The 14,866-nt window shown below is 44.9% G+C and overlaps 1 protein-coding gene across 4 annotated transcripts in view; it reads left to right on the top strand.

Annotated features, from left to right (window-relative positions):
* Window positions 1-14,866, top strand: part of vav2 (vav 2 guanine nucleotide exchange factor) — a 191,103-nt gene that overhangs the window by 74,788 nt on the left and 101,449 nt on the right. The window lies entirely within an intron of this gene.

Consider the following 14,866-nt stretch of genomic DNA (forward strand, 5'->3'; position numbering starts at 1 on the left):
CTAAGTGTGTTTTTAGTGGGTGTGTGTGTTTGGATTAACAGCTAAGTGAGTCTAATCGAAGGTCAATAGAAACATCATCATGTAGCCTCGACACATACTAATCCCCAGGATCACGCACAAACACACGTACACACACACACACAATAAACACATACACTCAATCACCCGTTTACACACACAGACACACATACACACGCACACGGACACACAGACACAGAAAAGCACATACAGACAGACACACACACACACACAATTGTATCAAAAGTTACATTAATAAATGTTATATATACTATATTCATAATCAAATATTAATTATAAAAAGAACAAAATAATAGTCGTGGGTTAAGGTGAACCCACATACATCCATGCACATGTGTACATTCAAACGTGCTTGAACACAGGCAGTCATGCGCGAGGTAAAGGCATCACGTATGCACAGCGTGGATGCATTATGTATGTTAATTGATTTTTCGAGGTTGATTTACTTTATCGCTTGCGAAAGGATGTTCCAAGTCTGCCGAACATTTTGTGTGCGTGTCATGATTGCATTTAAATGCTGTGTGTGTGTGTGTGTGTGTGATTTTCATTACAGTTGTAATTATGTGCAGGCAATCGTGATTGGTTGTAGACCATATGGAATAGAAGGCGTGAATCTCACAACAGCCCTCGTGGTCTAACCGCAGTCTTGTTCACTGCACACCAAATTTGGACAACAGGTTTGGTCCGACTTTACTATTTCAAACCCTATCTGACAAACTCTAACCACTAGACTTTATTTGGCATTGATTCAGTCTGATAGAAGAGTATCCCAATCACACATCCACACAATGTAATACAACCGCAATGAAACCAATACTGGCTGGTGAATACATTCACATGATGTAGCAAAGGCTGTGAAGGCTGTGAAGACAGCCGGGACAGTGTCCCAGCTGTCCCGGCTTGCAGGCGGCTGTCCACGGGACTGAGATACCCACAGGGGTAGGGCTGAACCGTGGGCGACCTCACGCTGCACATGGTGGTAGATAACACCAGCACCCACAGCTCAACACGGACAGAGAGCGAGAGGAGGTCAGTCCAGCTCCGGAGGCCCCGCCCGGGTCCTGGTAGGTCCCTGCCGATCAATCACTGTGCGGCCGTACCGAGATGTGATTGACAACGCGAGGCACTAGCTACCTACTGGGGTTTAGAACATCGCCGATGACTTTTGTGATTACATTGAGGGCATTTAGCAGACTTATAACCATTTTTACACACACAATCATACAAGGTGACAGCCAGCTCGTTAGGAGCAATTAGGGTGCGGTGTCTCGCTCAGGGACGTCTCGACACTCAGCTAGGAGGAGGCGGGGATCGAACCAGCAACCTTCTGGTTACAAGTCAACCCGCTGTACCTCCTGAGCCCCTGCCGCCTCCTTAAGATGAAAAGGCTTAACGAAACTGAAGGAAATTGACCAGAGTCCGCCATCGCCCGCAGCATTTACATTGTTACATGCCACCCACCATGTTCTTTTCCATGAAGTTAACCAATTTCTTCAGTTGCCGTCCCGTGACTCCATATAACTCATGAGATGGCGAATAAGTAAAATGGATACTACCGTTGTAAATCACATTTGTAGGTACTTTGACTCCATTTACATTTACATTTAGGGCATTTAGCAGACGCTTTTATCCAAAGCGACTTACAATAAGTGCATTTGTTACAATAAGTACATTTGTCATAAGAAGTGAAACAATATATCGCTGTTGGTACAGTAAAGATGTTCATAGAACCAAGTGCAAGTATTACAATCGCTAGGCTAACCCATTCCCCGTGTAAAGCAGCGATAGCAGCTACTGTAGATGCTACACAATTAAGTACCTCCATCCCGAAAGATTCAATACTTTATTACCATGCAACTCTGTACAAGTTGCTAGGGATTTGTTTCAGTGTGCCCATGACAGTACATAACAAAGACCCACACAAAAGACACATAAAACATAGAACATCATTTCATCCATGCAGTATCCTTCCAAGGATCCCACTTAGATACGACATATAGGCAGATAAAAGAATAAGGGACATCCCCACACATAAGACATGTAGCCCACTCCCACCTGGTTGACAGGTCAGGGTAAGTGCTGTATGTTTGATTAAAGAAAGGTCCTGTGTTTGAGCCCCAACATCCCCTGTCCTAATGTAGCCATCTTTACCCCCATCCCCCTCACCGACAGCTTAACGACACATTAATCATGGATCTAAAACAAGTACTGAGATAAAAGCATCTGGTAAATTACTAATCATGAAAAGTTAATAATAGTAGAATCACGACTTGAGAATGCTCTTGGCTACAGGCGTGCGTGTGTGTGTGTGTGTGTGTGTGTTTAAGCAAACGCGTGTTTGCGCAACCAAAGATGGCTGTCAACAATGCCCTTCAAATCCCGACTGTGTGTGCGTTTGTTTGTGTCTACTTGCAGAATGTGTGACTCTGAGATTGGCATGGTGTGTGATTGTGCTGCTCCGCAAGGTGCATCACAAAAGGTTGAGTGAGTTCTCTACCGCGCCGTTGCTCGGATGATGAGCTGATTGCTCTGTTTCTTGATAACATGACCGTCTCATTTCACCCCTGTAGGGAAAAATAGTCAAAACAGATAAACAACACCCAAAAATCACAATCCTCGGGGTGATAGAATCTACCCAGGGAATGGAAAATGTGATTTTGTTTGTTTGGCAAACGCACCTACAAGAGCCTCCTGGAATATAAAACCCACACCTCAGACGGCCTGTAATTCATCGGCCGCTTTTGTCACTTTTACACTTGTTCTTTTTACACACCACAGTAAGCCACGGTTCATTCCTTCATTCATCATTTCAGCCAAGAGAAAATATTGTACTTTTACCACAATTAACGGTCGTAGGTGTCATGGCCCTCTGACTATGATCAAATTGATTAAGATCATTAGTTGGTCTGATGACAACAGCGGCTTGTTTGTCGCAGACTCCGGTCGCCATGGTGACTGGATGCGGTTAATACCCGGCTACAGAGACGAGTATCTTCCTTCATGTAAAAGAATGATAAGGATTTAATAAATAAGGGAAGCGGGTCGACGCCCGCTGAGGATAACGGTGGTTCCAGGGGGACCGACATCACTTCCTTTGTTGTGACTCCATCTGTCACGTTCAGATGCATCCCGTCCAATCAAGGGAGGACTGTCACTTCCTGTTGGGTCTCGTTGAAGGGAATGCGGGCAGGAAGGGAGGAACAGAGACACGGAGAGATTGAGAGTTAAGATGAAGAGCGAAAACCAGAGAGAGTGAGAGATTGACACGGACTGGGGAATGGGGCAAGAGAAAGTAAGGGAGAGAGATTGATGCTGTGTAAGAGCAAGGTGCTGGCCATGAAAGTTGGAGGTGGGGGGGGGGGGGGGGGGGGGGTGTGTGTGTGTGAGAGAGAGGGGTGAGGGAAGGGTGGAGCGCGAGAGTAAATGAAACATGGACATATATTGAATGGGAAAGGTATAATGGGCATGAGATTGAGGGAAATAGTCTCTCGCCGTCTCGGAGGGAAATGGAGAGAGTCAGACAGATTGACAGAGACGGGGAACGGTAAGTTAGAGAGATGGAGTGTGAAAAGTAAGCCAGGAGACTAAATAAAGGGTGAGAGATGGCTCCGCGGATGAAAAATGTCAACAGAGAAGGAGGGCTGATCGCAGTGACGGCTTTAAACTCCTCCGATTAATGCCTCAGGCAAATTGCAATGAAACTCACCAGGAACCGACAAAATCAATTCACATCCTCACATAGACAGGTCTTGTTCCCTTGTGGTTTGTATTAATAATCACCCTCTCTGTCTTGTATCATTAGTCAGACAATGTAATAGTTAATTATCTTTAATGGCTTTTTAGTAAAACTAAAACACAAAGAAATAGTGTCTTATATAGATGTGCACATTTAAGAATATGGGTGCTGTCCCTATATTTCTTTACTCATAATTAGAGTTAGAGGCAAATTCATGCATTATTAGTGAAAGCCACTGTGGGTTAAGGTGTGCTAGCAGCCACTCTAGAAGTCATTAGCGCCCAGTTGCTAAAGAAGAGCTAGCCTGCTGCGTCTCAATAGGTTCTGGTTAAAGGATTCCTTTCCACTTGTTTCAGTTGACTAGCTATCTTCTACTGCCCCTACTTTGGTTCACAACTTTTCTTTGCCTGTCCCTCTCTTTCGCTGTCCTCTCTCTGTCTACCTAATTTGCTCTCATGTTTGAACTCACTCTCAATAGTTAAAGGGCTGATATTATGCCACCTGGTGTGAATGTGATTTAGTGTGTTTTAGTGATATCACAAGAGGGAGTGTCCACCTAGATGTATTCCTGATTGATCAGTCTACCAGCCTACAAAGTAGATTGTAGCAAATATTGCTTATCTATCCATCATACATCTACATGCCCACTTGTGATGTCACTAAAACAGGAAACATGGGTTTGAACCCAAGTGTCCACAGTCTACCAGTAGGAATCCCAGAGCAGGTTATCTAGCCCCTTATGGCTAATCATACTGTCACCTAGTGGTATAATATCACCCCTTCGAGATTTAACTGGCCTTATTGGCCTTGAAATCGTACATTTACGTTGCACAAAAAAGCAAAAGTGAAAATACATTTGAATTTATATTGGTTACCCCCTCATTGTGAAGCTAAATTCTCTGTCTCCAAATCTGAAACGGCTCTATCAAATGAGACCCTTGGAACCGCTACAGTCGAGCACAAACCCTTTTATTCTCATGCAATATACTTCTTTTAATTGCACCTGAGGCGAGGGCAAAAACAAATTCCTTACCCAAGTTGGACAATAAAGTCCCACTCCCTTCTCTTCCCTTTCTCCTGCGAGTGTGGATTCATGGCCCGGGTCTCTCGTCGATGTGCTCTCTATCAGCCCACGGCGGCGCTATCGAGAGAGAGAGAGAGAGAGAGAGAGAGAGAGAGAGAGAGAGAGAGAGAGAGAGAGAGAGAGAGAGAGAGAGAGAGAGAGAGAGAGAGAGAGAGAGAGAGAGAGAGAGAGAGAGAGAGAGAGAGAGAGAGAGAGAGAGAGAGAGAGAGAGAGAGATGCGCTAGTGGGCCCTGCCTTATCTTACTCAGCTCCCTCTCCCTGTGCTTTAACTCCCAGATGAACGTTAATCGATGAGATGGAGCGCCGCAGAGTAGAAGCCAGGGCGTCCTATAGTGTCGCCCTCCGTTCCCCGAGCTGTGACTGTATCCTTCACAGTGGGGGCCGTTGCGGGGAAAGGAACAGAGGCACGGCTAATGGCGCTATGGCTGCGCTATTATTCAGCACGTGTCAATGGTATTGTTGGGTTTATTTGAAGTCCTCGTTCAGCGGTGGTATCGTGTGTTTATTTCTTGGTGTGTGTATTTGTCATGCGGTTTGTATGCAGTGTAGATCTGCCCAGTCAGCAATGCCTGGAAGGAGGGATCCCTCCTTCTGTATCGTCCTTCTTAATTTTTATTCCCTATCCCACTGGGTTTTCAATGGAGTTGTTTTTTTAACACTTTAGGGTTAAGGGGTGTCTTCTAAGCAAGGCATGTGAAGCCCTTTGGGACTCTGACTGTGATGATGTACCATTCAAATATTAAGTGGTGCAGGATAGTCGTGTACTTTACGGTGTTGTCTCTCAGCCAAAAAAGGCCTGGGTTTGAACCCCAATATGGTCATTCTACCGGTAGACATAGTTGAACAAGATGCTCTGACCTCATACATGCTCCTTAATGACCTGATGTATGAAATAACTCACTTTCTATTCCTTTGGATGAATACAGCATCTGGGGGTGAATTGAGCTGGTGGCTCAATAGTACAACAAATGATCTTGACTCAACTTGAGGCACTCGCTGTTTGGATGATGTGTGATGCTGCGTCTTACCCTGTCTTACCCTGTCTTACCCTGTCTTACCCTGGCAAACGTCTGTTGATTGTCAAATGACTGCAGCGTTGCCAGACCTTGAGAGAAAAGGAAGGAACACCAGTTCAATAAATAGACTTAGCCCCAAGTCTCTCAGTAGGTGGGGCCGGTTGTCACGGTTACACATTACCCGTCTCACACTGACAGTAACGATTTCTAGGCCTGCGGTCATGCATTTCGTATTGCATTTCATTCATTCCGATGATACTGGATATGCATGTTGTGCAATAGATTCATCGGGTTGGAATGTCATGTTGTGTTGGGGTCAAATCTTTGTGTTTCGGTGCTGACACTCTATCACACCAGTGGGACAGAGTCCATTAGGAAATCTGGACCCTTTTATACAAAGCGACATAGGGCTGCAACTAACGATTATTTTAATAATTGATTAATCGGTTGATTATTTTTTCGATTAATCGATGAATCGGATAGAAAAAGAAACATTTGTAATTGCCGCATCTTTATTCAAAAACTGAACATTACTTCAAATTCACAGTGCAGACTGAAGTGTAAAATAACCAGGTTATTGCTCCAACGTCCCGGAACTATTAAAAGTAATATTAGTATCCGTCTTGGACTAGACAGTGAGCCTACGAGTGACGTAGTAATCGTGCTACTCAACGAATCAATTAACAAATTCGTTGCCAACGCTTTTAGTAATCGATTTTTATCGATTTTATAGATTCGTTGTTGCAGCCCTAAAGAGACACACAGTGAATTCAGAAACAGATCCTAAAGCAACAGGTAGGGTTTGTTGCTCAAAAGATGCCTACAGGTAGACTGCAGACATTGTTGTTTCAAAGCAAACCGGTTTATTTTATCTGTGAGTCAAACAGCCTCATCACTTTAGTATCCTGCCCCCTATCTTACTTTTTTTTGTGAGATACTTTTAGGCTTTATTGAAAATGATGAATCACTTGAGATAAGATAGAGCAGATGAATCATTCTGACCACATCTGCGCACGTCATGTCAGGATGGTTGGTTCTGGTCCAACTGGCTTCCAGTGTGTCTATGCTCACAAATCTGACTTTCCCAGTGCAGCTTGCAATTCAGGTTGTAGTCACTCTCTCTCTCTCTCTCTCTCTCTCTCTCTCTCTCTCTCTCTCTCTCTCTCTCTCTCTCTCTCTCTATCAGTCTCTTTCTGCCTCTGTCTTTCTCTCTCTCTCCGTCTCTGTCCTTTTTGTGTGTCTCTCTCCTGCTCTCACTCTCCTATTTTGCCTTATTTCTCTTTCCTATTCTATCTTTCTTTGTGCTGTCGGCTTTTCACTTGTGAGTCCGTTCTTTGTTCATTTTTGGCTCCTCTTAGGTTATATCTTACTCCTGCATATCTCCACTCTCCATGGAATCTGTTTGATCTATTATGGATCAATTGTGCCTCTTCACACCCCCACACCGCCTCCCCAAATCTCTTTCAACGTGACTCATTTCTATGGCCCTTCCTCCTAATACACACAGAGGGTAACAGATCGCTGCCAGCAACAGGACCGCCCAAATCACCGGGAGAGGCGTCGCTACCTGCTAAACTAAAGCGCCCCAGGGCCCGTTCTGTCTGCATCTCCCGGTCGCCTCGCATTACCGTCCCGCCTTTCATTCCTCCTGGATGGACGTTTCATCCGGCTTGTTCACCTACCCGCAGGGAACAATGATCTCTTGTCTCTGGGTTTTTATTATCCGGATCTTGGGAATCAAAGCGTGAGGTTTGATGATGGCGTGAATGTCATCGCTCAGTCTTAGCATGACAACGTCGTTAACACAAGACGTCGTTAACACAAGACGGTGCGATTGAGAGACGGAGAGGGACATGGCAACAGAGGGGGAGGGAAGGAGGAAGGGAGTAAGGGACGGTAGATTGAAGTAGAGGGATGGATGGAGGTGGAGGGAGAATTTGGAAGGAAAAGAGAGAGAGGGAAAGAGAGTGGGGGATAGATAGATGAGGAAGATAGGGAGAGAGAGGGACACACACACAGGGATAGAGAGATGTGTACGTAAATTAATGTTTTTCATGCCAATAAAGCCCTTTTGAATATTAGGAAAGGAAAAATATGAGGAAACAGTGATGGGTAGAAGGCAAGAGAGTTCTATAGAGAAACTAGAGAGTGATATAACGAGGGATAAAAAAATGGAGGAGAGATAGACAAAAAGAGAATGAGAGAAAGAGGCAGAGAGTGCGAGCAGTAGACGGAAGTTGACAGAAGACATCTTTGGGGTCATTACTGTGATGAGTTGTCATCAGAAACTCACACGATGCTCTGGTGTGTCCATAGGCTAGCGCCAAGATCCCAGTACTGGTTTTATATAATGCCATGAAAGGAAGAACACGAAGTGCTATTACTACTGCCAGGGAATAAATTAATAAGGAGTAGAAGAATATGATTGAATCATCGCTAATCATTAGCTTCAGATCAATGGTAGAAAACGGTGATATAACAATAATCTGAAATCATCCATATGTCATCCTTCCTCACTTCCTATATGTATATTCTGTTGTTTTATTAGTCTTTTGTTTGAGAGTAGTAACAACACAATCAGTTCCGGGGGACTCCCTCTCTGTGCTGATACACCCTGATAGTACGCTGTGTTTCCCATTGTTTACGCATGAATAAACACGCTGTATGAAAGCAGCGCCGAGCTACCGTCTTGCCCAAACAAACCCGGTTTCCTTGATATTCCCTCAGTGCTCAAAAAACCGGTGTGCCTGTCTCTCAAAACCCCCCTCACAGAGCTCACGTCTCCGAGACATCTTATCAAACTATTTAGCTGTCGCTGCCAAACCCCAGCAGAAATGTGCCGGGACCGATTGAAGTGGAGCGAAATGGAGGCTGAGATGATGAAGAGACTGGGAATTTCTTCCTTTTTTTTTTGGTTGTTTTTTTGGTGCTTCCACTTTCCCATGGGCTGGTTGAACCTTGTGTGAAATGCCGTGGAGAAATGAGAGGAACTGATTTATGAATTTTTTATCGGTTGTGTTTTTGTATAATTGCCATTGTTGCTAAGGTCATGGGTTCAAACACAACAGGGTGCCTTTGTGTTTTGCTTTGCGTTCTCCATAACTCCTTTGGGTTATCTGGTTGCTAGTTGAATTCTCTTGCCTGGGCCCAATGAGGCATTATTCCATATACCGGGGCTGGTCCGTAAACATAATTTCAAGCTTTGAATATTCGTTGGGTTTTCTGAACAAATACAAATATATAACAAATTTAACCTGACAGTCTTCTTGAGGTAAGCAAATATTCCCGGACTTGAAATTGTTCGTGAAGAAAAATGAAGCATTCAAAAACTGAATTGAGATTAGAATGCCTACCTAACAACCAGATATCCTAATGTTTGAGCTCGGCACAACCATGTACTATTTAGTGATTCTGCAGATAAACTACTGAGTGTTTTTTTTTTTAGCTATGTTTTAGCAGCAGGTAGTGGCTATGGTTATCCGGCTCTGGGATGCCTACAGGTAGACTGTGGACACTGGGGTCAAACTCATTTCCTTTCGCTAGGGAGTGGAACACCATAGCCACTGCTCCACCCTTTCTCTAGCCCTCATCCTACAGCTGAGGGTTAGTAGCAGATCATGACATTGTTCGAAGGGGAAAACAGTAAAGACTAACCATTTACCGTTACATATAACAAGCCAATAACACAAAAGTGGTTATGCTAATAATGTACCAGTGTGACATGCTGATACGGAGATCCTCAGAGGTCTCTCAATGCAAGAGGTGGTTTTAATAGAGGAGGCTTTGCTCCACTGGGTCCAGGATAGCACATAATATAACACATAATGTGAGACACCGTAAGACCTAATGGGCCGTTCCGGAGTCAAGGTGCGTGCAGCGTAGAGGACAAACACCGGGACATCAGCGAAATGTAGCGCTGAAGCTAACGTAGCATTGCGGTGTTCCGTCCAACACAGACACACACACACACACACACACACACACACACACACACACACACACACACACACACACACACACACACACACACACACACACACATACTCAGACATCAATACCAGGTTGAATTCCGTTGATGCTGATGTTCATTTGGAGGGTAGCTTCAAAGTCCTGGTGTGTGAATAAAGCGTCCAGGCACCCGAAAACCAAATGTCCGGATCCGAGGGAGGTTTAACCTCCTCGGACACCTAACTAACGTTTGGCTCATTAACCCAGTTTAGCGTGTGATGGCATTCTGGTCTCGGTTTTGTGGCTTTTGTGTTTGAATTTTCCACAAGGTAAAGTTTGGTTGCAGCCAAAGACCCACAGCAAAGAAGCCCCCCCCCCCCCCCCCCCCCCTGGCTCCTTGAATGGAAGGTTAAATTATATTCCTGATTGGATAGTGAAATTATGGAGTAATCTGAGCATCCCTGTTGGCTATTCAGGCGAGATGTTTTGTACGAAATGTAAGTTTGATATTTTTAACATGTTCACATATTTGAATTTGTACACCCATCTTTAAGATATGTTGATACACAACTTGAACACATTTGACCCTATTTTAATTAGATAAAAGTATATCTTTTTAAAATCTGGCACAGAATTTCCCGAACTGCTACTGCGTTTAAAATGTGATGGAGATGAGGGGGAGGTGAAGATGAATAAGTGAAAAAGACAGTTTTTTACACACACACACACACACACACACACAATCACACACACACAGACACACACACACACACACACACACACACACACACACACACACACACACAGTGTACTTTAGCACTGCTGCTCAGCCTTAAGTGCTGTGGTGGCAGCGTGCCAGCCGAGGGCAGCAGATAAGAGTCTCATTGCCCTATCGATGTGTGTTGGCACACAGGGAACTGATGCAACATGTTTGCCTAACGACCAATACACCGTTTGTGAACACAAACACCTATTCATATGACACCTCCTCTCCATGCTCATCCTCCTCTTCCTCTTTTTCCTCCTCCTCATCTTCTTTATCTTCGTCCTTTGCTCCTCCTCAATATTTTCCTCCTCATGCTCCTAATCTTCCTCACCCTCTTCCTCCTCCTCCTCTTATTTCTCTGTCCTCTTTGTATCTAGTTATTTAATTCTGTTCCGAGGCAGACTGTTGGAGTGATTAACTGTTGGAATCCATTTTGTTTAGACTAGCCTTGATTGTTGAATACAAGTCTCAGCGCCTGCTAAATGACTTTTTGTAAATGTTTTTATATTTTACCACTCTTGGGGCCCAAAGAGGGGGTGATCGTAATTTGAGTGATTCATGTGCTTTAGACGCCTGGTGCTTCCACAGTAGCTCATCATTGACTTGGATGGGACATGCTAGAGCACGCTGTAGACCCTGCCAGTGTGACGGGTTTGATTCCAAGCAGGGCCAACCATGCAAAGTCATGCGTGCAGTCAAATAATTGAAAGATGCTTTGGGTTTAATTCTCCACCAACTGCAAACATGTGTATTATATAACTTCATTAGAAAAAGGGGCTGGATTCGGTAAGTGCATTAGCTAAGTCATTAATGCCATGATCATTTTATCATACATAATATGGATTTAATATTCCTATTTAATTATGTTAGCATATCAACTCATGGTAATTGGACTAGATGAATAGCTAGTCTGACATTTGATCTTCGATTTTTTTCTTTCGCAATTAGCAAAATAATTAACTTAAGATTAATTGTACAAAATGTGAAGACAATTAGCAGTAGGAGTCGTGTAATGTTGTTAAATGTATTGTCAGTCTGAAGGTCAGACCGTCCTATATAGACGCTGTATGAGGCTGTTCTCTTAACAAATCACACCCCCATTGTCCAACAGATTCCACAGAGATAATGCAGATCAATTAGCGGTTGAATTAGCATTTTTCTCTTCAGACTTCTCCCATCAGATACCACAACGCAGAGCCATCCCACGCCGTCTGTGTGTTTAATGTGTTGTGTGCATTTTTAATAACCTGTGGTGCCGTAATGAATGTTGTGCACCGAGAGAGGGGACTGCAGGGGCCTGTCACTGAGCCACATATGGACTGTTGACGGTACCCCGGCCCACCGACCCGGCCCTCGTGCCCCCCTGGGACCAACATGGCGCCCATCTCCATAATACCAAGGCCCCCTAGAGAGAGGATGTCAGAGCCAAGATGGTTGACTGGTCTGTCTGTCTCTCTGTCTCTTGGTCTCTTTCTCTCTCTCGCGCACGCTTGCTCTCTCTCTCTCTCTCTCTCTCTCTCTCTCTCTCTCTGTCTCTCTCTCTCTCTCTCTCTCTCCGTCTCTCTCTCTCTCTCCATCCCTCTCTCTCTCTCTCTCTCTCGCTCTCGCTCTCGCTCTCTCTCCTATTCAAATGAGCTTAATTGGCATGAAAAGAAAAGTAATCTTGCAGTGTCAAAGCAAAGCATAAATAAATTGATAGAGGAATGGTTTACAAGAAAACAGATAAAAGAAAAATGATGTGAGCGATGAACCAACTTCATGTGTACTGCTGATCTTCTCTTTGGCTGTGTTTGCACCGGCATATTCAGCTGTTCCTGAGGCACTAACAGTATTTTCTCAGAGTAAATGTTGTGTTTTGATCTGGTCAGAGAGTGATTGGATTTTTCTTTTTGTATTCATGATTTATTTTGAACCTGGTCCATGGGGGTTCACAAAGGCTACAGTGTAGCAGCAGATGTCGCTCTGTCCTCACCTCATTCTATGGGCAGCAGAGTGTACCCAGCCAGGTAGTTCTGTTGGTGTCGGCCTGGCTCTATGGCCAGGCTGGGGTCACTGAGTCGGTTCATCATGCCTACCTGGGTCTAGGTCACTGTTGTCAGATAGTGAGCCACCATGTCTGTTTGGAGCCAAATAACATCAGCGTTTTATTTTTCTTGAGCTATAATTTGTTTGGACTTTGCGAAGGCTGGTCTGAGGCGAGTCCAGGACCAGCCTCACCTCTTGGTTATGCAGAGCTTCGAATGGTAGGAGTTGGAGTCGCTACCTTATAGTAGAATTGGTATGACTATGGATCAGTAATTCGAGCCAGATTGGAGTAGTTATATCTATATTAGTAGACTTTTTACTCTCACTAACTCACTTACCCACTCCCTCACTCACTCCCTTCTTTTTATCCATCCTTCTTGTGTCTCTCTCTCTCTCTCTCTCTCTCTCTCTCTCTCTCTGTCGCTCACTCTCTCTCTCTCTCTCTCTCTCTCTGTCGCTCACTCTCTCTCTCTCCCTGTCTCTCTCTCTCTCTCGCTCTCTCTCTCTCTCTCTCTCTCTCTCTCTCTCTCTCTCTCTCTCTCTGTCGCTCACTCTCTCTCTCTCCCTGTCTCTCTCTCTCTCTCTCTCTCTCTCTCTCTCTCTCTCTCTCTCTCTCTCTCTCTCTCTCTCTCTCTCTCTCTCTCTCTCTGTCGCTCACTCTCTCTCGCTCCCTGTCTCTCTCTCTCTCTCTCTCTCTCTCTCTCTCTCTCTCTCTCTCCACCCCAGTAAGACTCACATGTTTCCCGGCCTGCTATCGACACTAACCTGTGGTTAATCCGGTCCCTCCCTCCCCAGGCTGCGTCACCGCGTCCCCCAGACCTCGTATCTCTTTAGTATTCCGGGGCCGGTGCTGGAGATGAATCCGGTCCCCTGCTGAGGTCCCTCAGACACACTCCATCTGCTCCCGCTGACTGGCTCTGTGGTGATATTTAATCAAAAACATATTAACGTTACACTGACCATTTGACAAGGGTATGACTAGCTGAGGGTTTAGGAGGAGAGAGAGGGAGAGAATGCGGCCATTATAGTCCCAAGTCATTAGGGTGTTTGACTGCCAGCACCTTAATGATCCCCGATGTCCACAGTCTTAACCTGTAGGCATCCTTGACCAAGATGCCCCCTAGCCCCTACCTGCTCCTGGAGGTCATGTAGCTCTGTTCCCTGTCCGCTGCTTTTTGGGGGAATACTGTGAGCTCTACTATGAGCTTATGTGTCAAATATGTCTAATATATCAGGATTAAAGAATGATCCCTCGTTGTTGACGAGCATATGCAGCGTTCTGAATTACTGTACTTTATTTGAATGACATATGCGATAGTACATCTTCTAATATAATACAGTATGTTTAATAACCGAAAGGATGACGGTGAAAAAACAGATAACGGCAAACACACAGAGAATTTTTCAAGACAAAGGGAGCGGGGGAGGGTCGGGGGAGAGATATATAGAAATATTATTAAAAACCGTCAGTCAAATGGGCTCATCGCTGTGTGGGGATACGCTCACATGGGGTGGATGGACTATTGGGCAGTGGTAGGCTATCATTACTCTACAGCAGGGGGCCCTATATCGGCCCCTGGGTCCTAGACCACACTGGTCTACTCTGAGTTTGCTGGGAAAATCGGATTGTCTCTGCATGGGATTGGATTGAACCGCCGTAACCTGCATGTTGATGTCTGGGCCGCTGTGATTGGATGAGGGAGGGGTCCGAGGGTGACCTTGGTGAGCTGTGGGGAGGATGTTGGATCACATGTTTAGGTCAGGGAGCATGACACACACACATACACACAAACACAAATATTTCTATGTAGTGTGTGTATGTATTCTCAATCCACTGATACTTTCTCCCTGACCTCAGACGCCCCTTCACAGTCTGCCGGCCCTTTGAACTGTGTGTGTGTGTGTGTGTTTGTGTGTCTGTGTACATTCCTGTGTTTTGTGTGTGTATGTTTGTGTGGGTGTATTTTTTTTTCTGCATGTGTAAAGGGTGTTTATGAGAGGGATAACCTATGTTTATCGTACTACTTTTGAGCTGGTCTCATAACACTATGTGTGTGTGTCTGAAAGTGTGTGTGTGTGTGGGGGGCGGAAAGGAGAGGACAGTAGATAACACATGAACAAGCTATTGTGGTCTATGTAGGCGCACGGTGCGTTGTTTGTGTTTGTGCGTACGTGTTGTTGCCAGTGGGTTTTCCCTAATTAGAGAGCAGTCATTGTGGAGAGAGCTTTGGCTAGACTTTACTCTCTGTGTT

Source organism: Pollachius pollachius, assembly GCF_949987615.1.
Source record: "Pollachius pollachius genome assembly, chromosome: 18".
NCBI classification, from domain to species: domain Eukaryota; kingdom Metazoa; phylum Chordata; class Actinopteri; order Gadiformes; family Gadidae; genus Pollachius; species Pollachius pollachius.